The 25,693-nt window shown below is 48.6% G+C and overlaps 1 protein-coding gene across 14 annotated transcripts in view; it reads right to left on the reverse strand.

The window, feature by feature from the left end:
- Positions 1-25,693, reverse strand: part of LOC105480748 (microtubule associated monooxygenase, calponin and LIM domain containing 3) — a 232,628-nt gene that overhangs the window by 201,179 nt on the left and 5,756 nt on the right. For 3 of the 14 annotated variants that reach the window (XM_011739915.3, XM_011739903.3, XM_011739910.3), the window contains exon 1: positions 7,818-8,612. The exons of 3 other annotated variants lie outside the window; for them this stretch is intronic. The gene's annotated coding sequence lies outside the window, so the exon portion shown is untranslated. Of the gene's footprint in view, positions 1-7,247; positions 7,377-7,817; positions 8,614-25,693 lie in introns of those variants that run through there. 8 more of the 14 variants (XM_011739911.3, XM_011739912.3, XM_011739916.3 and 5 more) reach the window with 6 other exon arrangements.

The following is a 25,693-nucleotide window of genomic DNA, read 5'->3' on the forward strand; positions in this document are numbered from 1 at the left end:
GTGCAGGTTTGTTACACAGGTATACACGTGCCACAGTGGTTTGCTGCACCTATCAACCTGTCATCTAAATTTGAAGCCCCACACGCATTAAGTATTTGTCCTAATGCTCTCCCTCCCCTTGCCTTCCTCCACCTCCGGCCCAGCTCATTCTCTTAAAAGAACCATACATAAAGGACTTTAGCTGGGGCAATAATAGATCTGCTTGGGTTCCACAACTTGGGAATCAGAAGGAAGGGAAGGGCTTCCTCACCTTTTCCAGAAGCAAGGCTGCCCTCAGCACTCTCTGGATCCCAAGGCACAGCCCCAGGTCCCTGAACACACAGTGTCCTAAGTGCCCCCCTGGGAAGCCCCACTGCACCCACGCTCTCCTCCCAGTGCTTCAGAATTACCTCCTGACTCCACCCCCTGAGAAACGGGCCAGGAATATTTCAAGGAATACGCCAATTCACCTCAATGCACCTCTCCTGGTATTTCAGAGATAACTCCAGAGTGAAGAGAGGGAAATATGGAGGAGGGGTCTGAAGACAGCAAGGGGTGACCCCCAGGACGGAGATAACCCTGTAGAAGACGCCCAAGTCAGTTGCCCTCAACTGGTCTGCGAGAGCACGAATCCAAAACCCAATGTCTTCATCTAAATCCTGACGCCACCACGTTTTTTAGCCTTCTGTGCCCCACTTCCTAGTGTGAAAAGTAGAGATCATAACAGCACCCAGCCTGTCCGCTGTGGTGAGGACTGAGCGCATTAAGACACATGGGCACTCAGGACAGAGCGTGGCACGGCTGATGGTCTCTAAGCATCTCTGCTGCTGCCATCGCTGCAGTGCTCATCAAGTGCCAGGTGCTGCTCTCCCACCCCGTCCCTGTCCCCTCACAGCCCAACAATTCCCAGCCACAACAAGGGGCTTTGTTGGTGGAGGAGGGAGGAATATGCTAGAACCTTTGTAAGCTGACTTTCTGTGGGCTGGGGACAGTCCATGCTAAAGGGTAGCTGCCATTCCCCCAGGGGCTGCAGGTGCCAGGAGTGAGCACTCTGCATCTTCCCCCCGACCAAGCTGCTCCTCCTCTCTTCCCAAGCTTCCAACACTGGCACCGGCCTCCCGGGACCCATGCCACCTCCAGACTTCAACTGGCAACCGAAAAGACAGGGGGCTGGGCGCAGTGGTTCATGCCCATAATCCCAGCACTTTAAGAGGTTAAGGCAGGAGGATCACTTGAGCCCAGGAGTTCAAAACCAAACTGGGCAACACAGAGAGAGCTTGTCTCTACACAAAATTTTAAAATTAGTCAGGTGTGGTGGTGTGGGCCTGCTGTCCCAGCTACTCAGGAGGCTGAGGGTGGGGGATGGCCTGGGCCCGGGAGGTTAAGGCTGCAGTGAGCCAAGATCATGCCACTCCAGCCGGGGCCACAGAGAAAGACCCTGTCTCCAAAAAAAAAAAAAAAAAAAAAAAAAAAAGAAGAAGCATGGGCAGGAGAGAGGAGAAGACTGGAACCCACTAAGGTTTCATTTCACCTTTACATAGGAAAAGTCCATTAAAGCTACTAGTTAACCACATGGCTGTGCTGTCTGTCCCTCTCCTGCCAGAGTTAACCAGACCGAATCTCCTGCCAGAGTTAACCAGACTGAATCCTTCAGCAGATAAACAATTCAACAGACACCTGCAGATGTGCCTAATGCAGGAAGACTCCTCTGCTAGATTCCCTCACACATAATACACGTGCACTCAGCTGGGCGCTAGAGAGGCACAGCCTAACAGAACACGAAAAAGATACTGTTGTCCTTGCCAAGGTACTCACTGCTTAGCAGAAGCTCTTGCCCTTCCACTTCCACCTTTCATCAAGGTACAAGCCAACAGTCTCACTTCTTCTCTCTTCTTTAATCTGATTTCTGTCTTCCCTTTCTTCTTTCTTTCAAGAGACAGGGTCTCACTGTCACCCAGGCTGGAATGCAGTGGTGTAATTATAGCTCACTGCAGCTTCGAACTCCTGTCCTCAAGTGATCCTCCCACCTCAGTCTTCTGAGCAGCTGGGACTATAGGTGTACACCACCACACCAGGCTAATTTTTTAAATTTTTGTAGAGATAGGGTCTCACTGTGTTGCACAGGCTGGTCTCAAACTCCTGGCCTCAAGCAATACTCCTACCTTACCCTCTCAAAGTGCTGGGATTACAGACGTGAGCCATTGCACTCAGCCTTTTATTTTAATTTTTTTTTTGAGACAGCAGGGTCTTGCTCTGGCACCAAGGCTGGAATGCAGTGGTAAATCTCCGTTCACTGCAGCCTTGGCCTCCCAGGCTCAAATGACCCACCTACTTCATCCTCCTGAGTAGCTGGCACTACAGGTGTGCAACACCCACAGCCGGGTACTTTTTGTATTTTTTTTTGTAGAGACAGGGTTTCACCATGTTGGCCAGGTTGGTCTGGAACTCCTGACCTCAGGTGATCTGCCCGCCTCGGCCTCTAAAAGTGCTGCGATTACAGGTGTGAGCCACCATACCTGGCATCTTTCTTTTTTAAAACTGTGGCAATCATCTCTCCTCTGCTGAACTCGTCAATGAGAAAGTCATCGGGGCCAGGCGTGGTAGCTCACGCTTGTAATCCCAGCACTTTGAGAGGCGGAGGCAGGCAAACGGTTTGAGCCCAGCAGCTCGAGACCAGCCTGGGCAATGTCACAAAACCGTATCTCTACAAAAAATTTTTTAAATTAGCCAGGCTTGGTGGTGCACGTACAAAAAATTTTTAAAATTAGCCAGGCTTGGTGGTGCACGCCTGTAGTCTCAGCTACTCAGGCAGTCAAGGTTGCAGTGAACCATGATCGCACCACTGCACTCCAGCATAGGCGCCAGAGTGAAATGCTATCTCAATTAAAAAAAAAAAAATGCAACCAACTGCAGGGTTTGGGGTGACAGTTTCCTGGTCATTCCTCCCAGTTTCTTGATAGCGGTGCCTTTATAGCTAGAGATGACTAAAGCCCACCCCCAAGAAAACAGCAAGTCATGTACTACTGAGGCCCATGGGGGCAGAATGCTGTTCTCCCCACCGGAGCAACCCAAGCACTTGAGTGTCTGACACCACCCATCACCCCCCAACTCCATGGAATCAGAGTTGAAATCTGAAGAGTGGGACCAAAGATGACAGAGTGCGTGGCTGGAGAGAAGGGGAAGTCCACAGAGTTTAGGTAAATTTCTGAACCACATTCCCACCATGCCCACAATGTACTGCATTAAAGTACATTAGAAGCTAAAGACCAAAAAGGAATCAGATTTCCAACTCTGCCACCTAAAGTAGAACCCGAGAACCTTATTTACTGCACAGATTTTAGCACAAGTGCCTCCAGTTTCACAATTTCACCAGCAGCTTAAGCAAAATGGCCTGGACACTAAAGATGGTCTCTGGGTGTGAGTATCACTAATTTCCTCTGTCCATAAACCACTTTGATTCTCTTTGATTCTCTGATTCTCTCTGTCCCTAATCTCCCATCTAGTTTTTTGTTTGTTTGTCTGTTTTTGAGACAGTCTTGTTTTGTCACCAGGTTGGAGTGCTGGAGTGCAGTGGTGTGATCTCGGCTCACTATAACCTCGGTCTCCTGAGCTCAGGCAATCCTCCCACCTCAGCCTCCAGAATAGCTGGGATCACAGGTGCACACCACCATGCCCAGCTAATTTTCATACTTTTTGTAGAGATAGGGTTTAGCTATGTTGCCCAGGCTGCTCTCAAACTACTGGCCTCAAGCAATCTGCCCACCTCATCTTCCCAAATTGTTGGGATTACAGGCATGAGCCACTGCGCCGGCCCATCTGGTCTTATTAAATACTTCATTCTCTGCAAATGCAGATGTTTTCTCAGTTCTGATTATTTTTTCTAAAGTAATGACCCTCCACCTGGCTAGACGAATGCTTCTAGCAAAGGAAAAGACCAGGGTGTGAAAACTGTACTGCAATAGAACATAACATAAAGCTCCGTCCAACCCCCACTACCCATCAGATCTGAGGTGGTGGCAGCAGCAGGCATCGGGGCTCTCAGGCTTGCCCATTAGTCATCCCTAAGGCCCATTAGCACACGGGTTAGGAGGAGCACACACTCTGGAATCAGAAAGTCCAGGATTGAGCCCAGTCTTCTCAAGGCTTTGTCACTCACTATCACTCCATTGACTTAGGACCTCACAAAACCTTGTCATGTGCAAAACTGGGGATAGTAAGTTCTACCTTGAATGTTGTTGTGAGGAATAAACGAGGTAATGTCTACGCAGCACCTAACACAGATTCCTGCAGATAAACACTCAATAAATGTTAACTATCATCCACTATCTAGTCATCAGAAAAGCACAATGATCTGGGATCTTTAACTTTTTCCGCTTCCAAAAAAAAGAAAGAAAAGAAAAAAGAAAAAGATGTGTGGATTTTTCTCCCCCTAAAGGTACCAGTGAAGTGAAACTTAAGAAGGAAAACCTGGGCCGGGCGCAGTGGCTCATGCCTGTAATCTCAGCACTTTGGAAGGTCAAAGTGGGCGGATCACCTGAGGTCAGGAGTTCAAGACCAGCCTGACCAACATGGTGAAACCCTATCTCTACTAAAAATACAAAAAATTAGCCGGGTGTGGTGGCAGGTGCCTGTAGTCCCAGCTACTTGGGAGGCTGAGGCAGGGGAATCGCTTGAACCCAGGAGGCAGAGTGCACGAGCCAAGATCGCGCCACCGCACTCCAGCCTGGGCACAACAGAGCAAGAGACTCTGTCTCAAAAAAAAAAAAAAAAAAAAAAGGAAGAAAAATCCAATTCAAATCCCACTTCAGGGACTAACTCATTTGCAACTTAAAGCAAATCATGTCACCTCCATTTCTTTGCCTATAAAATGGGAATAATAGACCCTACTAAACTTTGACGACCTCAGAGATGAGTAAGAATCAATTAGATAACAGGTCACGAAAAAGTTTTCAATTCCTCAAATAAACAGCAACAAGTAGTAAATCCAGAGCATAATAATAATAATAATTATATATATATATATATATTTTTTTTTTTTTTTGAGATGAAGTCTCACTCTGTAGCCCAGGCTGGAGAGCAGTGGCATGATCTCAGCTCACTGCAACTTCCACCTCCCGATTCCCGGTTAAGCAGTTCTGCCTCAGCCTCCCCAGTAGCTGGGGTTACAGGCACGCAACATCACGGCCAGCTAATTTTTGTATTTTTAGTAGAAACGGGGTTTCACTATGTTGGCCAGGCTAGTCTTGAACTCCTGACCTTGTGATACGCCCGCCTCGGCTTCCAAAAGTGCTGGGATTACAGGCGTAAGCCACTGCGCCGGGCCAAGAGCATAATTATTATTAAAATGCCAGGTCCCATAATATCATGGAACAAAAATAAGTCAGTGATGACTCTTACTTTTTCTAGAACATTAGGTTTGATGGCCCTTTGGTCTGTTCACATGAAATCTGCTACAAGCTGGAGGAGGCAAATGGCTGCTCCCAGCAGATCCCAGTTCAGAGGCACGGCCCAGCAAAGCTAGCACTCTGCCAATGGTCAGGCTTCGACCATCCTGGGCCACTTCTCAGATGCCAGTGCCAGGAAAAATTAGGTGATTCATCTGGTTCCACCTGGACATGTGAAACCAACGACAACCAAAATCCTCACCTGCAGGACTACTCCACAGACACAGGAAAGGGTCCACTTTGACCCTCTGCTCTTCTGTACTGAATGGTGCACCACTCTTCCAAGGCATGTGCCATCCTTCCTTTAAAGCGCAATGCATGATCCAGGAGGAAGAGCTCAATTTTTCCTTATTTTTACTTCTAGGTCCAAGACGTGAGTTTCATTTTTAATCTACCACGGAAATGTCTGAAGAGCTGGGAGTTTGAGTGGGAGGAGGAATGGGGGGCACCTCAACTCCCTAATTTAAAAACAGGCATGCAACCAAAACTGCATCCGATTTCATCATCCCCAGGTCTCTCAAACCCAAGGAAGAGAGGAAAAATGACCTTGTTGAACATCTGCTATGTGCCAAGGACTGTGCTAAGTTCATCACGCACATTATTTCCAAAGCCCATTTTCTCTTCCACACCTAGTAACACCATGGAATAACCATCACGGAACAGGATCATCCCAGGTCGGGGGGTGGGGGGAAGAATGACAATATGCAGTCAAGCTTAAGACGTTTCAAATGTTAGCGTCGTAAACACAAATAAACAGCCTTGACGGAGGAACTAGATCTAAGTTCCGAAACATCCTTTACAGGAGGAACACCCAAACCATGTCTTTCCTATAACTATACAATTGGCTCATGCTATTGAATACACTATCAAAAAGACTTAAAACTTTTAAAGCCTGGAGCACAAGAAGAACTCACTATAGGACTCGAACAATCTGGGGCCGGGTTTCTGACCTGAGAAGTACATCTGGCAATCACATACGGAATGAACGGCATCCCCTGAGAGGGCTGCAGAGAGGTGCTCACGGGAGAAGGCAACCACAGTGAACTGGCCTGTGCGCGGCCAGGGAACCAGAAGGCGGAGCTTTCCCGCAGGCGGCAGCGACTGTAGGAAGACGTCTTTCTCAGCTTAGAACCTAGTTCATCCTCATCCCTGGGGTACAACGACTGTCTATGGAGCAAAGTGTCAGATGGGGCCAAATACACATTGGTGGCCCGATATTCAAATGTCATCCTCTCCATGCACATCCCACTAAAAACAAGCTTAGGGAAAAGGCAAACAAACAAAAGCTGTCCACCTGTCCACAGTTGACCTTCATTCCTCTGCATCAACCCGTTTCACATAAATCACAGTTAACATCTGCACTAAACACCATTAAAAGAACACAAATGTGGTTTGAACTCTTGGACATACTTTCTCTGCATTCAGAGTCAGGAAAATCAGCCAAGATATGGGGCTGGTCCCCGCCCCTTAACGGGATGCGGCACAGAGGCCTTGCCTGAGGGGCCTGCCAGACCCCTTCTTCCCCGCTAATCACTGAGCACGTGGGGTGGCGGCTCACCAGTGCCCCATGCCAGGCGGAGGCTCTGGCTGCAGCTGGCTTTCTGCTAGGCCAGGCAAGCCCGGCTCCGTGTAGGGCTCCTCAAGGTGGTTTTTAAGTTGGGAATTTCCAATGTGCCCCGGACACCTCCAAGAGTGCGGTCCCCTCGGAAGGCAGCTAGGGAAGGGGTGTCACTGAGACCAGAGGCGCAGGCGGCTGCCATTGCCCGGCCGCACCCACCGCCCCCACAAATCGAAAGGCGCGCCAGGGTCCTCTCAGCCACCTACCTGCCAGGGTCGCAGGAGCCCACCCTTGGCACACGCCAGCGCCAGGCCGGGGCAGCGGGACGGGGAGGCCCCGGGGGCCGGGTCGCGGAGGAAGGACCCGACGGAGCCTCGGCCCCGAGCCTGCGGACTCCAGTAAACACAGAGACCTCCCCCGCCCCAAAAATCCCCCCATCCAGCGCCGGGCTAAGCCCCCTCCCTCCGCCTCACGCCTGACGCGGCAGCGTCCCCGTGGTTCCCCGCGTCTGCTGCCCGGGAACTCGGGACCCGCCGGCGCAACTGGCCGCGCATCCTCCGGCGGGAGGCGACCACACGGGAACGCGGGGCGGGGGCTTCCTCGCGGCCCGCCGGCCGGGCGCAGGGCTATAAGCGCCGCCGGAAGGAGGCGCCCGCGCCGCGGCGGGTCCCGGCCTCAGCGCTGCCCCGGCGGGAGGCTCGGCGCGCGTCAGCTCGCGGGGCCACCCGCTCCAGAGCCGCCTGCCGGGGCCAGCCCGGGGCCCGAGACCCCGAGCTCGGGCGCGAGCACGATGCGGCTCCCCGGGGGCAGTTGGAGTCCCGAATCCCCGTCCTTACCTCTGCCTCATGCTGCGGTATCCCTCAGCGCCGGCGTCACCGTGGTCGGGCAGTGCTGCCCTGTCCCGCAGCCCCGGCGTCCGGCGCGGTAAGCAGCAGCCGGAGCAGCGGCGCAGCCGGGGGATGGGCGGGCACATGGAAGGGCGGGGGTTGCGGCCCTCGGGCCGGACCACAGGACCCCAGCCTCGGGGGCGAGAGATCTCGGCGCACCTCGAAAACTGGCACGCGGCCCCCGTCTTGAGGGACCCCGTTGCTAACTGCACGCTCGGCCTTGCCAGAATCTCACAGGATATGTGCAAAAGGAAAAGAAATAAGCTGTCGCCACGCCCTTCGTCCTCTCCGTCCCCCCGCAGGGTCCATATGGTACATTCCTCAAAGCCCAACGGGAGACGGGAAAGACGTGATTGGTTGGGAATCTTGGAAGGGGCGAGAAGCCACATGAAGTGGCCAATGGAGAAACCCGGTGGGCATATCAAAGCCTGCCAGCGGAGAGAAGACAGGATGTTTTTAAAGGGGACTTGTCGGCCGGGCGTGGTGGCTCACGCCTGTAATCCCAACACTTTGGGGAGCCTGCAGCGGGCGGATGACTTGAGGTCAAGAGTTCAAGACCAGACTGGCCAACGTGATGAAACCCTGTCTGTACTGAAAATACAAAAATTAGACGGGCGCGGTTGCACGGGCCTGTAGTCCCAGCTACTCTGGAGGCTGAGGCAGGAGAATCACTTGAACCAGGGAGGCAGAGGTTGCAGTGAGCCGAGATGGTGCCACTGCACTCCAACCTGGGCAACAGAACAAGACTCCATCTAAATAAATAAAAAATAATAATAAAGGAGACTTGTTTGTTGCTCTTAGCTGCCACAAAGTGAAACTAGAATTTTCATTCTGACACTGTACAGATGGGAAGCAAAGAGGTTAGGGGAAATTTCATATTTTTGGAGGAGGGCGCTAAGAGAAAATACAGAGCAGAGGCCAGGTGCGGTGGCTCACACCTGTAATCCCAGCACTTTGGGAGGCCGAGGCGGGTGGATCACAAGGTCAGGAGTTTGAGGCCAGCCTGACCAACGTGGTGAAACCCCATCTCTACTAAAAATACAAAAATAGCCAGGCATGGTGGCACGCGCCTGTAATCTCAACTTCTTAGGAGGCTGAGGCAGGAGAATCACTTGAACCCAGGAGGCAGAGGTTGAACTGAGCGCAGATCGTGCCACTGCACTCCAGCCTGGACAACAGAGCAAGACTCTGTCTAAAAAACTAAAAGAAAAAGAAAATATAGAGCGAATTGAACCAAATATATCTGTATGACCTTGAGCAGGTAAGTCCAACCCTCGGCCTCAGTTTCATCATCTGGTCCAGTAAGGATACTGGACTGCACTTGGTGTCTCACAGCCTTCACTCACTTCATGTGGGATCCTATCATCCTTTGCACGGGAATAGCAATACCTGCAAATATTCTTCAACTTTGGGCACAATCCACCATCTTAAAGAACTTTAGGCCCGGCGCGGTGGCTCACGCCTGTAATCCCAGCACTTTGGGAGGCCGAGGCAGGCAGATCACGAGGTCAGGAGATCGAGACCATTCTGGCTAGCACGGTGAAACCCCATCTCTTCTAAAAATACAAAAACAAAATCAGCCAGGCGTAGTGGCGGGCGCCTATGGTCCCAGGTACTCGGGTGGCTGAGGCAGGAGAATGGCGTGAACCCGGGAGGCAGAGCTTGCAGTGAGCCAAGAGCGTGCCACTGTACTCCAGCCTGGGTGACAGAGCGAGACTCTGTCTCAAAAAAAAAAGAACTTTAGTTGAAAGTGGATAGACTCTCTGATACCTACTTTCAGCGACAGTATCTACCCCACCTTTGGTAAAGGCGAAGCCAGTCTGCTTTCCGGGCCCCTCATCTCTTAGAGAAGAATATTCTTGTTATATGTGGAGCCCACCTCCAAGTAGTTCATAATTTCTACTTCTCCAAGAGGCACCCCTTTCTCTTCCTTCTCCCTTCCTTCTCATAATCAGAGCTTCGATTAATAATTCATCCACCCAATGAGCTATCCACAATTCCTGCCTTCAGCAACAAACCCCACTGCTCACCCCTCCGAGAGCTGCCAAAGTGCTTGTCCCTAACTCAGTCTGTGACACGCCATTCAACCACACATGGCCAATTGTGCTTTCAAGCTCACTACAAGCCAAATTTCAGACTTTCTAACCATTCCTTGGGGCCTGCTTGGTTTTAGAGTTTTACACCAGCCTGCTAGGCTTACAGTTTGGCTACCAAGCTTCAGCTCCACCTTCTTTATTTCAGAACTTTTCAACTTCCCACAACTTCCCAACAGCTGGTCACCCCACCCCCACTCAACCAGCTTCCAAATCATGTAGGGTGTCTGGGATGCCCTTCCTTTTTTTTTTTTTGGATGGAGTCTCACTCTGTTGCCCAGGCTGGAGTGCAGTGGTGCAGCTCGGCTCACTGCAAGCTCCGCCTCCCAGGTTCACACCATTCTCCTGCCTCAGCCTCCTGAGTAGCTGGGACTACAGGCGCCCACCACTACGCCTGGCTAATTTTTTCTGTTTTAGTAGAGATGGGATTTCACCGTGTTAGCCAGGGTGGTCTCAATCTCCTGACCTCATGATCTGCCCACCTCAGCCTCCCAAAGTGCTGGGATTACAGGCATGAACTACCGCGCCTGGCCTTCCTTTTTTTTTTTTTTTTTTTTGACATGGAGCCTCACTCTGTTGCCAGTCTGGAGTGCAGTGGCGCGATCTCAGCTCACTGAAACCTCCGCCTCCTGGGTTCAAGTGATTCTCCTGCCTCAGCCTCCCGAGTAGCTGGGACTACAGACATCCACCTCCACACCCAGCTAATTTTTGTATTTTAGTAGAGACAGGGTTTCACCATGTTGGCCAGGATGGTCTCGATCTCTTGACCTCATGATCTGCCTGCCTCGGCCTCCCAAGGTGCTGGGATTACAGGCATGAGTCACTGCGCCCAGCCCCTGGGATACGCTTTCTAATAGCTCCAGATAACTAATCTTCCAACTATAATCGAAAGAGTTCCAGAAAGTGCATTCCTCCATGAAGCCTTCCAGATTGATTACCAGAAGCTGCTAGCTTACAGAGCTCCCATTTCTACTCTGTGCCATGCCATAACCCAACTGTCCATGCTCTCTGCCCCAATATACATTTCTTGTTTTTTCTTTTTCTTTTGAGACTGAGTTTCGCTCTTGTTGCCCAGGCTGGAGTGCAATGGTATGATCTCGGCTCACCGCAACCTCCGCCTCCTGGGTTCAAGCGATTCTCCTGCCTCAGCCGCCTGAGTAGCTGGAATTATAGGCATGCGCCACTACACCCACCTAATTTTGTATTTTTAGTAGAGACAGGGGGTTTCTCCATGTTGGTCAGGCTGGTCTCGAACTCCCGACCTCAGGTAGATCTGCCCACCTCGGCCTCCCAAAGTGCTGGGATTATAGGCGGGAGCCACCACGCCCGGCCAATATACATTTCTTATTGACAAATTTCCCTGTCTCCCTGCTGGCTGCAGCAGCAGCAGCCACAGCTTACATTTATTAAGTGCTCACTATGTGCTAGGTACTGTTGGGAAGTGTTTGCCTGCATTATTTCATTTCACCCTCATATCAACTCTGTGATGTTCCATTATTATTCCCATTAGTACCGTTTCGCCCTCCTGAGGAAAACACGAGAGCTTAGTGAAACTGATCTGCCCGAGTGCACACAGAGGTCTGACATTTAGTGTCCCCCCGCCATAACTCCACAACGCAATACTGTCTTGAGTTTCTTGAGAATCTACTGCATGCCAGATGAAAGATAATCTCATATATTTACTTATTCATTTTTAATTTTTTTTTTTTTTTTTTTTTGAGACAGGGTCACACTCTGTCACCCAGGCTAGAGTATAGTGGCACAATCTCAGCTCAATGCAACCTCTGCCTCCTGAGTTTAAGTGATTCTTGTGCCTCAGCCTCCTGAGTAGCCGAGATTACAGGCTTGTGCCACCACGCCTGGCTATTTTTTGTATTTTTAGTAGAGATATCTTTAGTAGAGACTATCTTGGCCAGGCTGGTCTCGAACTCCTGACCTCAGGTGATCCACCTGCCTCAGCCTCCTAAAGTGCTGGGATTACAGGTATAAGCCACTGCACCAGGCCTCATACATTTATATTACGTTTACATTTATTTCTATACCTACAATATCATTTCAGTCTCGAAACAGTCATGTGAGGAGAGTTGGTAGAGTCTATTCACAGATGAGGAAGGAAACTGCAGCTCAGAGAGCATGACCGTTTGGCTAAGGTAGCAAGGCTGGTAAGTAACTGAGCCTGGCTTTCCACACTGCATTCTTTCCACTGCAATTCCTGCTCCCTGCATGAACACAACCTTTTTGCATGTAACAACCAGAGAGGAAACAAATACAAAATAGCAAAACCGAAGCTGCAGGGTTTAGGGAGTGTGGTACAAGGAGCGCCCCCAGGGGTCAGAAAACAAGCCAAAGAAGACTTCGGTGAAGGGGGAGAATCACTGTGGACTTCTTTATACTGGTTTGTTGTTTATATTCTGCCCGTGAGACTGTCTCGGATACATCTGGCAAATTCAATAGCAAACGGCCACAAAACTGCCCCGTAGCACTGGAGTGCTGGTGGCTAGAATTAGCTCCGTGTCAATGAAGAAGGAACTTCTGTGTGCAATGCTGCTGCCGACCAGTTTGGGAAAGTTCTCAGGGGCTGTTTAGCAAACTATCCTGCTCCGCTGGCAGTTTTAACACTCCCCTGCAAATACAGGCTGGGCTCATTATTTCTTCTTTTTCAACTGTTGACATCCTCACAGGGTTGGAGAGCCTAGCAAAATTGTGTGGGAGCAGCAAACTTTTAATATGGATTAAGCAGCCTGAACAAGGTAATTCTGAGGCCAATACTTCTGAGTTGTTCTTTGCCAGGTCCAGCCATAGTCAATCAAGTTAATTCTCACTCCCATAGCGCGCTCTTTTCTCATCCCCAGAGAGCTCTAAAATGTCTGCTTATCTGAGTGCTTTCTTTATGCATTCAAACATTTATTGGGCACCCACTACAAGCAAAGAACTGGCAGGTTGTGTGGGTTATCCTGACGGATCGCACATGAAGTGTGTACTTAGTGCATGGGGTGATTAAATGTCAGACCCCCTTCCATAAGGAAGGAATCTGCCTGAGCCCCTCAGAGAGTGCAAGTGGATCCCATCCACAGCTAAATGTAGGTGCTCATGTTGGAAAGTCCACCCCTCTAGTAGGAGAAGGAGCACTGGGTTGAGAAATGGCCCTGGGTTGGGGAGATGGGCAGTGTCCTGGGGAGGTGGAGGGTGCCCAGAAATAACTGGACACATCACAAACAACAGGGAGAATCATCTAATTCAATCCACAATGGAGCCGGTAGAAGATTTGTGGAGTATGCTGTCTTGTTTTCAATTTAAAAAATATTTTCTGGGCAGTGCACAGTGGCTCACCCCAGTAATCCAGCACTTTGGGAGGCCAAGGCAGGCAGATCACTTGAGGTCAGGAGTTCAAGACCAGCCTGACCAACATGGAGAAAACCCATCTCTACTAAAATTACAAAATTAGCCGGGCGTGGTGGCGCATGCCTGTAATCCCAGCTACTTGGGAGGCTGAGGCAGGAGAATCGCTTGAATCTGGGAAACGGTGGTTGCAGTGAGCTGAGATTGTGCCATTTCCCTCTAGCCTCGGCAACAAGAGTGAAACTCCATCTCAAAGAAAGGAAAAAAAAAAATTCTGATTTCTTTTTTTTTTCTTTTTTTTTTGAGACAGAGTCTCGCTGCGCCACCCAGGCTGGAGTGCAGTGGCGCAATCTCGGCTTACCGCAACCACCATCTCCTGGGTTCAAGCGATTCTCCCATCTCAGCCTCCCAAGTAGCTGGAATTACAGCTGGTCAGGAGTTTGAGACCAGCCTGACCAACATGGAGAAACCCCATCTCTACTAAAAATACAAAATTAGCCGGGCATGGCGGCGCATGCCTGTAACCCCAGCTACTTAGGAGGCTGAGGCAGGAGAATCATTTGAACCCAGGAAGCCAAGGTTGCAGTGATCAGAGACTGTGCCATTGCAGTCCAGCCTGGGCAAAAAGAGCAAAAATCCGTCTCAAAAAAAAAAAAAAAAAACATGGTCAATAGAAGCTCAGTCCCTCCCTTCCAAGCATTCCAAATAACACACCCGTGACTGCCACCAGTTCAGTTTATCAGGCCCCCCAAGGGTATTCAGCTTTAGGCAATCTCCAGGGAAATCCCAAGCCATGTGTAGCCTAATGGCTCCCAGGATGCCTGGACTGGCTCCAAAGCCCATCCCATCTATCCGTTGGATAAGAGAGTCAAGAAGGAAGAACACAGTGGTTTAGAACAAATGTGATTCCTGGGCTGCATTCATAGTCATGTGGACCTACTGAAGACATGAAAGGCTCAATGTTCTTGCCCCTCTTCTATACTAAGGGACTGGTTTGGAACCTACCCAGTGTTCTGGAGAAAAGCTAGGGAGATCCATGGATTGGGATGTCCTAGAGCTGGAAGACACCATCCTAGGTTCTGGGGTTTATTTCTAGGCTAATATCTTATAGTGAGGTTTAAGAAAATTATATATCTTTTACTTTTTAACTAATTCCAGACTGATTTGCATGTTTTCACCCTGCCAGGAAGTAGGAAATTAAGATTGGGCGTGGTGGCTCCACTCGTAGTCCCAGCATTTTGGGAGGCCAAGGTGGGAGGATCACTTGAGCTGAGGAGTTTGAGGCTGCAGTGAGCACCATTACACTCCAGCCTTGGTGACACAGCAAGAGGCTGTCTCTACAAAAAAAGGAAATTAAAATGCAATTTGACAAAGTTGCAAATCTACTTCTGCATCAATTTCTCACAATACAATGGCTAAAAATTGGGTGGTTTTTCCCCTAACTGATTGCCATATGTATGTTCAGCAGTAACCAGAAATTCTATGTAGTGAAAACAGACAAAACCAAGATGGGAATATGCAGAAGAAATCTCTAGTTACTAAGGCACTGCAAAATAAAGTCTGCAATTGCACATCACAAACATCCCCAAAACAGGGATTTCTAGAGTCCTTCTATAACTCGCAGGAGGACTCCTTCCCTAAGCGATTTCGGGCTGGATTCTTGAAAGTCTCTGGGAAACACAGCAAATTTTATAAACAGAGTTTTTCTGGACTTATATTCTCGTATGCACTACATCCAAGAAATACTTATAAATATATATATTATATATATAAATATATATTAAAATACACACACGCATTCTGTGGGACTTGATTCTTTGAACACTGACCTTAGGGCTCTGTGCTCTGCACTAGACAGGAATAAGTGCTATACCTCTGCAGAACTAAAACAAGTAAACTTGCCCTTGTCATTGGTTCCTTTTACAGTGAGGAGGGGAAGCCTTTCTAGTCCTGCCTTCCTCCACTGCTCAGACACGTTGCTGTTAAAGATAAAAACAGCAGGCTAAACATAGTGGCTCACGCCTGTAATCCCAGAATTTTGGGAGGCCGAGGCAGGAGGATCAGTTGAAGACAGGAGTTCGAGACCAGCCTGGGCAACAAAGCAAGACCCTGTCTATAAAAAACACAAAACTTATCTGGGCCTGGTGGTGCACACCTGTAGTCCCAGATACTCAGGAGGCTGAGGCAGGAGGATCACCTGAGCCCAGGAGGTGGAGGCTGCAGTGAGCTATGATGATGCCGCTGCTGCAATCTAGTCTGGGTAACAGAGTGGGACCCTGTCTTTAAAAATAAAAATAAAAAATAAAATTAAAACATTGGCTTCAAAATTACATGTGGTCAAATTCAGCCCAGTTGGGTTCTATCTGAATATGACTTATTTTACACAGCTCTGTTTTCAATTGTAAAAGAGAAAACGACAGAAGGGAAGGGAGGGGAGGGAGGGGAGGGAGGGAAGCGGGGAGAAAGCATACGATACTTCCCATTTAGGAAGTGGAATAGTGGTAGAAGATGCCCTGATAAAGCCTCAGAATGGAACTAATGAGCTTGAAACCGCCAGTATACACATCGGCATTTTCAGATTTCAGAGAAGACGCACCTGAGGGGAGGAGCCTCTCGTAGGGAAGGGAAAGATGTCAAGCCTTCCTTTGTCCTGTGCACAGGACAGACTCCAAATCCTTCTCTTCACTCGCATTTGAGATCATGTGAACTCCTGTTTGATTTAAGCGTCTGATTATTTTTCTTTCATTCATCCCTTGGTGTCTGTGATGGGCAAGGCACTTGTCTGGTTGCTGAGAGCTGTACCAAGGACAATTAGACATAGGGTCTGACCTTAAGGAGCTAACAATAGTGCAGGGAAAGTGAGACTTGGGTAGAGAGAGTCTTTGTCAGGTGGAAAGTGCTGTCTCAGACTGAGAAGGCTTCTATCTAAGAGAGCAGGGAACGTTCCATGGAGGAGCGGGTATTTGAGAGGTCACTCAAAAGAATGGTAGGATTTCATGGGGAGATGAAAAAGGTATTCTGAGAGGTGAGCTTCCTTTTTTCTTATCTCAGCTCCCACTGGCAGAAAAGGAGCAGAGTTCCTTCCACCTTGAGCCAGGGTTTTTCAGGCAAAGCACCTCACTGCCGGGAGGTGGAGGCTTGGAGGGTTAGAAAGAAGGAGAATTGAGATGGATAAATACTAACATGTTCACAGCCAGGTGAATAGAGGATGGGTGAGGAGTTGGGTGTTTTGAAATTATCTTTCTTTTTGCTTATTTGTACTTTTTCATTTGGGAAGAGAATGGAGCACGGAACATACTCTAATATGGGGAAAAAATAAACACAATTTTAAAACAGCAGCCCCTCTCCCCCAGCAACCAAAAGAAAAAAACAAGCAGGAAGAAAAGAAAAGTGATTGAGAAGAACATGCATATCTCTTTGAGACTGAATGTCTCCTCTGTGCTCTGGCAGCCTCAGCGATCACAGGCCTGCACTGCTGCTTTTGGCCCTGCTTGGAAACCCCCATGTGAGCACCAGCAATTGCAGCTCGGCCTCCAGGGAGTGTATCACAGCACAATCATTGATTTTCATAATCAATGCTGTCATTGACAAGTAGGCAGAGAGATAAATGCTCTAAAATCATCTAGGCCCCTTGGGCCAGATGTTCCCGGCCTCATCAAGAAGAGAAGTTGGCTGGGCACAGTGGCTCACGCCTGTAATCCCAGCACTTTGGGAGGCTGAGGCAGGTGGATCAGCTGAGGTCAAGAGTTCAAGACCAGCCTGACCAACATGGTGAAATCCCATCTCTACTAAAAAATACAAAACTAGCCGGGCATGGTGGCACATGCCTGTAATCCCAGCTACGCAGGAGGCTGAGGCAGGAGAATGGCTTGAACCCAGGAGGTGGAGGTTGCAGTGAGCTGAGATCAAGTCATTGCACTCCAGCCTAGGCAACAACAGTGAGACTCCATCTAAAAAAAAATAAAATAAAGGCCAGGCGCAGTGGCTCACGCCTGTAATCCCAGCATTTTGGGAGGCCGAGGCGGGCAGATCACGAGGTCAGGAGATCGAAACCATCCTGGCTAACATGGTGAAACCCCATCTCTACTAAATATACAAAAAAAAAAATTAGCCGGGCGAGATGGCGGGTGCCTGTAGTCCCAGCTACTCAGGAGGCTGAGGCAGGAGAAAGGTGTGGACCCGGGAGGCGGAGCTTGCAGTGAGCCGAGATAGTGCCACTGCACTCCAGCCTGGGTGACACAGCGAGACTCCGTCTCAAAAAAATAATAATAATAAAATAAATAAAATAATTTTTAAAAAATTATAAAAAGAACTTACAGCAGGGTCTGGTGGCTCACACCTGTAATCCTAGCACTTTGAAAGGTCAAGGTGGGTGGATCACCTGAGGTCAGGAGTTCAAGACCAGCCTGGGCAACAGGGCAAAACCCCGTCTCTACTAAACATACAAAAATTAGCCGGGTATGGTGGCAGGAGGCTATAATCCCAGCTTCTCAGGAGGCTGAGGCAGAAGAATCACTTGAACCCAGGAGACGGAGGTTGCAGTGAGCAGAGATTATGCCACTGCATCAATCCTGGGCAACAGAGCAAGACTCTTTCAAAAAAAATAAATAAATAAGAAGACAGGTTACATTTTATTTCCTGAAAAGTTTGACTTCCTGACAATGAAAGCCCTAAGGAGCGAGTGGCAGAAGATAGCTGGCAGTCATCGGTGGGGCAAAGGCAGAGGTACCACTGCTGACTCTACTGGGCCTCAGGCCTCAGGCCTCAGCCCTCATGGGGAGGGACCCTCTTTCAAACTTTTGGAGGGGCAAGGGAGGGCCAGGCAGAGCTGAGACCAAGACGATGGCGGTGGGCGGGGGGCCTGAAGTTCTATCATCTAATTGGGCTTCTTCACCAGTGCATCGCCCATAAGTGCCATATTGATTCCCTCAGCTCCCAGCGCTGCCAGAAAGGTCTGGGGTGGCCAGAGCCTCCCAGCCAGTCTCCTCCTGCAGGAGCACCTTGTCAGTTTACCTCAGATATTCGCTGCTCAAATACCATCTTCTGTGTGTATCACAACATGACACGCCTACAAAGAACGCTGAGCTAGGATTTCTAGATGCACTGTTACATGGTGATTTACTGGTCTGGAACTGCTGCCTCGCAGGAGGTCATGTGAAAACACCACCAGCAAAACCAAGCATTTATGGAGCCACTCCCTTATGCCAGGTCCTGGGCTGGGACGTCTGACTGCGTCAGCTCCACGGTGGATAACTGTGGCTTTTGCCTGCCTGGCATTCAGACCCCCCTGCTTGGTAACAGTGCCTACATCTTAGCTTCTATTGTGGAAACTACCTTTCCCCCACTGCATGCAGGCCCGGTGGGCATGGGGATGGAGGCACCTTGCTCTCCATCCATGAGGAAGGCAGCACATGGCCCAGCCTTGTCCAGTCTGACCTCTCTTCCTGCAAGTTGAGTGTCAAGCAGAGAACCACAGAACTGAAAACCGGAGCTGCTTCATGCAGTCAAGAATCCCCTGAAGAAGGAAGGCAGTTACCTCCCTGTTCTCGACATCTTTTCAGCTGGCCTGGCTCTCATCCTTTCCAAGACCTGGCTGTTTGCTTTGCATTCAGTTATATTAGCTAATTCATAGCCTTCTCATAAATTTCTTCCATCCTTCTCCAAAGTTAGCCCTAGAGTATATATCTGTTGTTTACAATCAAAAAACCCTGGAGGTATACTCACTCTCTCTCTCTTTTTTTTTTTTTTTTGTTTTTTTTTTTTTTTGTTTTTTTTTTGAGACGGAGTGTCGCTCTGTTGCCCAGGCTGGAGTACAGTGGCGCAATCTCGGCTCACTACAAGCTCCGCCTCCCGGGTTCACGCCATTCTCCGGCCTCAGCCTCCCGAGTAGCTGGGACTACAGGCGCCCACCACCGCGCCCGGCTAATTTTTTCTATTTTTAGTAGAGACGGGGTTTCACCATGGTCTCGATCTCCTGACCTTGTGATCCGCCTGCCTCGGCCTTCCAAAGTGCTGGGATTACAGGCGTGAGCCACCGCGCCCGGCCTGTTTTTTTTTTTTTTTTGAGACAGAGTCTCGCTCTGTCGCCCGGGCTGGAGTGCAGTGGCCAGATCTCAGCTCACTGCAAGCTCCGCCTTCCGGGTTCACGCCTTTCTCCTGCCTCAGCCTCCCGAGTAGCTGGGACTACAGGCGCCCACCACCGCGCCCGGCTAATTTTTTGTATTTTTTAGTAGAGACGGGGTTTCACCGTGTTAACCAGGATGGTCTCGATCTCCTGACCTCGTGATCCGCCCGTCTCGGCCTCCCAAAGTGCTGGGATTACAGGCTTGAGCCACCGCACCCGGCCTCTTTTTTTTTTTTTAGACAGAGTCCCACTTTGTCACCCAGGCTTGAGTGCAGTGGCATAATCTCGGCTCACTTCAACCTCTGCTGCCCAGGTTCAAGTGATTCTCCTGCCTCAGCCTCCCAAGTAGCTGAGATTACAGGCACCTGCCACTGTGCCTGGCTAATTTTTGTATTTTTAGTAGAGATGGGGTTTCACCACATTGGTCAGGCTGGTCTTGAACTCCTGACCTTATGATCCACCCGCCTCAGCCTCCCAAAGTGCTGGGATTACAGGCATGAGCCACCGCGCCCAGCCGAGGTGTACTCTCTTAATTCTCTTAATAACCTCATTTTCTGTCATTACCCCTGTTTTAGTACAAGCAGCCGAGCTTCAGAGAAGTTAAAAGATGTGCCCAACGTCACACAGCTAATGAGTGCCACAGTCAGAATCTGAACCCAAGTCTGTCTGATGTGGAGTCATGACAAGAGCATGGGTTTTCTTGGGAGAGCAAAATGACTTCAAATCCCCACTTCCCGCATACAAATGCACAATGGGTGTAGCAATGCCAACGCCACAGAGCTGTTGAGGATGGATAGGTGATGCATAGGAAAGCACAGGGCCTAGTGTATGTGCTTAGTAAACAGAAATACCCATCCCTAAGAATGGAAATTATTTTATCTGCATAGTAAATTAAACAAAGCAATTGGCATCTTTCGTCCAAAGATTACTGCTTCTGAGTTGATCCAAATACGATCTCTCTGTCTCTCTCCCCCTCTATTTTGTTTGTTTGTTTGTTTGTTTGGGATGGAGTCTCACTCTGTCGCCCAGGCTGGAGTGTAGTGGTGCGATTTTGGCTCACCGCAAGCTCCACCTCCTGGGTTCACGCCACTCTTCGGCCTCAGCCTCCTGAGTAGCTGGGACTACAGGTGCCTGCCACCACACCCGGCTAATTTTTTGTATTTTTAATAGAGACAGGGTTTCACTGTGTTAGCCAGGACGGCCTCCATCTCCTGACTTCGTGATCTGCCCGCCTTGGCCTCCCAAAGCGCTGGGATTACAGGCGTGAGCCACCACACGCAGCCTCCCCCTCTGTTTTTTTAAAAATAGAAACAAGGTCTTGCTATGTTGCCCAGGCTGGCATGCAGTGGTACAATAACAGCTCACTGTACCCTTGAACGCCTGGGCTCATGCAATCTTCTCACCTCAGCCTCCCCAGTAGCTGGAACTATAGGTGTGTGCCACCACACCTAATTTTCAAATTTCTTGTAGAAACGGGGTCTTGCCATGTTGCCCAGGCTGGTATCAAATTCCTGGGCTCAAGCAATCCACTCACCTCAGCCTCCCAAAGTGCTGGAATTATAGGCATGAGCCATCATGCCTGGCCTCTCTCTCTCCCACTCTTAGACACACACACACACACACACACACACACACACACACACACACACACAGACATTTCTTGGTTTCCTGTCTGTGGAAGTCCTACCAGAAAATTCAGATACCCTCAGGAAAAAGAGCATAGGGTGCGCATAATACAATCGAACTCTCCCATCCAACATGCCCTGGGAGAAGGAAGAGAGTAAGAATTTTCATTCCTCTGAAGGATGATGAAAATGAGGCACTGAGACACCAAATGTTTATCTCGAGTTTATGTAGCAAACCAAAGGTTCAGGAGAACCCAGGAACTGTATATTAGGCCATTCGATCTGAAAATACCAGAGCCCAGAAGGAAGAGAACAGCTTTTCCAAGTTGTTAGTTTTGTTCCTGCTCTTACCGTCTTCCCCTTCCCTCTCTCCCACGTCCAAAGAAAAAGCTCCATCACCTAAACATCCACATCAGGCACGCTTCTAAAAAAGCCGCCCCACAGCTCTGCTCATTACATACCCTTCTTTCCCCTAGGAGTTGTGACCTACTTAAAATATTCTTCCAATTCTCTTAATGGGGTAAAAAGTCCCCAAAGCTATGTTCCCTATGCTGGAAAAATGGAAGTCCTAAAAATAAACAGTTGAAGAGAAAGTGTTAGGCCGGGCGCGGTGGCTCACACCTGTAATCCCAGCACTTTGGGAGGCCAAGGCGGGCGGATCACGAGGTCAGGAGATCGAGACCATCCTGCCTAACACGGTGAAACCCCATTTCTACTAAAAATACAAAAAATTAGTCGGGCGCGGTGGTGGGTGCCTGTAGTCCCAGCTACTCAGGAGGCTGAGGCAGGAGAATGGCGTGAACCCGGGAGGCGGAGCTTGCAGTGAGCCGAGATCGCGCCACTGCACTCCAGCCTGGGTGGCAGAGTCAGACTCTGTCTCAAAAAAAAAAAAAGAGAGAGAGAGAGAAAGTATTACTTGTACTAAGATTTCTGATGCTTTTTCATAGATAAATTCAAGTTTTCCCAGGCCTGTGATTGTGAAAAGTACAACTAAAAGATGGCCTTGGCATTGATTCAACAGTCAGTAGATATTCACAAGCTACCTGCCATAAATAAGGACTTCACCAAAGTTAAATGACAGCAAGAGTGAAAGAAAACCCACACAGCCTGGATTTATTCAACATAATTGTGACTCTTGGGATTCTTCCGGTTTCTGGGGCTAAGAAAAAACATTCTACATTGGAATATATCATAATTTCTGGGATTTCTCTTTTCTTCTACATTCATTTCTTCCAATCTCGAAGGTTTTATCGGGGGGTTCTTTGCTATTGAAAAGGCAATATAACAACAGCAAGATAATTTTGCAAATTTAAGATTTAAGACTCATTTTTTCGTTTTGAAATGGAGTCTCGCTCTGTCACGCAGGCTGGAGTACAGTGGCGTGATCTTGGCTCAAGCGATTCTCCTGCCTCAGCCTCCCAAATAGCTGGGATTACAGGTGACTGCCAGCACACTTGGCTAATTTTTGTATTTTTAGTAGAGACGGAGTTTCACCATGTTGGCCAGGCTGGTCTCGAACTCCTGACCTCAGGTGATCCACCTGCCATGGCCTCCCACCACCCCCGACCCTAAGACTCATCTGTAATCCATCACTTCAGCACAAATATGGCACATGCATATAAATTATTACAGTTATGAACATGATGTGCTTGCTGGGCTCTATTCGCTATTGTTACTTTTATCAGAAGCATTTTCCATGTTTCTTTCTAAGTGCCTTTTGATTTAGGCTTTGGTTGTGAATGCAAGATATTCCACTGTATCAATGTACCAACAAAATTTTAAACCGTCCCTGTAATATTAGACATTTCAGTGATTTCTACTTATTTATATTACAGCCAACACAGTAGAGAGTATTTTTTATGCATCTGAAATTTAAAAAATCTTTGTTAACTAACTTTATTGGGATAAATTCCTGGGTCTGGTAATTGTATGGCTTTTCCTACACAGTAGTAGTAATTTTATGACTTTTCCCATATATTATCATGTTGCATTCCCCACAAATGTTATCAATTTATAATGCAACCCACAATAAATATGGAATTTTACTGCAACCTCAATAGCATTATGTTGTGGTTTTGAAAAATTATTAACCATTAGCAAGAAGCATAACAGTATAATGGTGTTGTAATTTGCACTTTTGATTGCTATCAACAGTGAACACATACCAATGTATTGTTCATTGCATTGCCTCATGTAGATGAATTTCTTCTTATGAACTGTGAATTTATCCCTGGGGAGTTGTTTTTTGTCTTCCAATCAGGTTTATTCAGGTATAATTCACATATCAAAAAGTTATTCTTTTTCGTGTGCAGTTCTATGGCTTTTAACAACAATAGACAGGTCACCGAATGGTTCTATGATCCTGAAAAGTCTCCTGCTGGGCCTTTGTAGTCCCACTCTCCCTCCAAACAGCCCTTGGCAATCACTCTTCTATTTTCTTTCCCTATAGTTGCAACTTTTCCAGAGTGTTATATAAATGGAATCATACAGTACACAGTTATGCATAGAATTGTAATGCTTTAAAATTCTTTAAAATGTTTCTTTTCTTTCTGCAGTATTCAAAATGCTTTATTAAATATGTGGTTCAACATCAAAAGAGCAGTATGTAGTCGGGGGAACAGAAATTGTAACTAGTTTACCACTAACTCTCTTGCACCACCACCCTCAGGAAAAAAGCCTTCCAGAACCCGGCCTTCCAAAGGCCCGAGTCAATCCTCGAGTCTCTGCCTCTCCCTTGTCCACGCTCCCATGCCCCTTCTCCTTTTCTGAAATAAATTATTGGTTTAACAGAGGTTAACTTTTTTTTTTTTTTTGAGACGGAGTCTTGCCCTCCTTGCCTAGGCTGGCATGCAATGGTGCGATCTCAGCTCACTGCAACCTCTACCTCCAGGGTTCAAGTGATTCTCCTGCCTTAGCTTCCCGAGTAGCTGGGATTACAGGCACCCGCCACCATGCCTGGCTAATTTTTTGTATTTTTTTTTTTTTTTTTTTTTTTTTTGAGACGGAGTCTCGCTCTGTCGCCCGGGCTGGAGTGCAGTGGCCGGATCTCAGCTCACTGCAAGCTCCGCCTCCCGGGTTTACGCCATTCTCCTGCCTCAGCCTCCCAAGTAGCTGGGACTACAGGCGCCCGCCACCTCGCCCGGCTAGTTTTTTGTATTTTTTAGTAGAGACGGGGTTTCACCGTGTTAGCCAGGATGGTCTCGATCTCCTGACCTCATGATCCGCCCGTCTCGGCCTCCCAAAGTGCTGGGATTACAGGCTTGAGCCACCGCGCCCGGCCAATTTTTTGTATTTTTTTTAGTAGAGATGGGGTTTCACCATGTTGGCCAGGCTGGTCTCAAACTCATGACCTTGTGATCCACATGCCTCCGCCCCCCAAAAGTGCTGGGATTACAGGCATGAGCCACCGTGCCCGGCCTAACAGAGGTTAACTTTTAATTTGTAATATATAATGCAAATATTTCCCCCACTTTGTTCCTTTTTCATTTGATAGATTTTTTTTTTTTTTTTTCTTGAAACAAAGTATCACTCTGTCACCCAGGCTGGAGCACAGTGGTGCCATGTCGGCTCACTGCAACCACCGCCTCCCAGGTTCAAGCAATTCTCCTGCTTCAGCCTCCTGAGTACCTGGGATTTCAGGCACCCGCCACCACACCCAGCTAATTTTTTGTATTTTTAATAGAGACGGGGTTTCACCATGTTGGCCAGGCTGGTCTTGAACTCCTGACCTTGTGATCCGCCTGCCTCGTCCGGCCTCCCAAAGTGCTGGGATTACAAGCGTGAGCCACTGCATCCAGCCGATAGAAATTTTAAATTTAAATGAACACAATTTTTTCCCCATGGATTCTTCTAACTTGAAAATTATCCATAGATCTAAAATATATTGAATTCTATTTTTTTGCTAGCTCTTGAAGAATTTGACCTTTTAATATTTCATTTTGATTCAACTCCAGTTTCTGTCAGTATTTGCTTAAGGTAACGACTTTAAAAGTTTCTTCACCATGATTCATAACAAGAAATATATTTTGCATCACAATTCAGTACACACACACAAAAATACATATACAGGCTGGGCGCGGTGGCTCACGCCTGTAATCCCAGCACTTTGGGAGGCCAAGGCAGGTGGATCACCCCAGCTCAGGAGTTTGAGACCAGCCTGGCCAACATGGTAACCCCATCTCTACTAAAAATACAAAAATTAGCAGGGCATGGTGGTGGGCACCTGTGGTCTCAGCTACTTGAGAGGCTGAGGCACGAGAATCACTTGAACCTGGGAGGCGGAGGTTGTAGTGAGTCGAGATTGCACCACTGCACTCCAGCCTGGGCGACAAAGACTCCGTCTCAAAAAAAAAAAAATACACACACACACACACACACACACACACACACACACAGAGTATACAAAACTGAAACACAGGCCAGGTGCAGTGGCTCATGCCTGTAATCCCAGCACTTTGCGAGGCCGAGGCGGGCAGATCATGAGGTCAGGAGATCGAGACCATCCTGGCTAACGCAGTGAAACCCCGTCTCTACTAAAAATACAAAAAATTAGCTGGGTGTGGTGGCGGGCACCTGTAGTCCTAGCTACTCGGGAGGCTGAGGCAGGAGAATGGCATGAACCGGGGAGGCAGAGCTTGTAGTGAG

Source organism: Macaca nemestrina, chromosome 15 (assembly GCF_043159975.1).
Source record: "Macaca nemestrina isolate mMacNem1 chromosome 15, mMacNem.hap1, whole genome shotgun sequence".
NCBI lineage: Eukaryota > Metazoa > Chordata > Mammalia > Primates > Cercopithecidae > Macaca > Macaca nemestrina.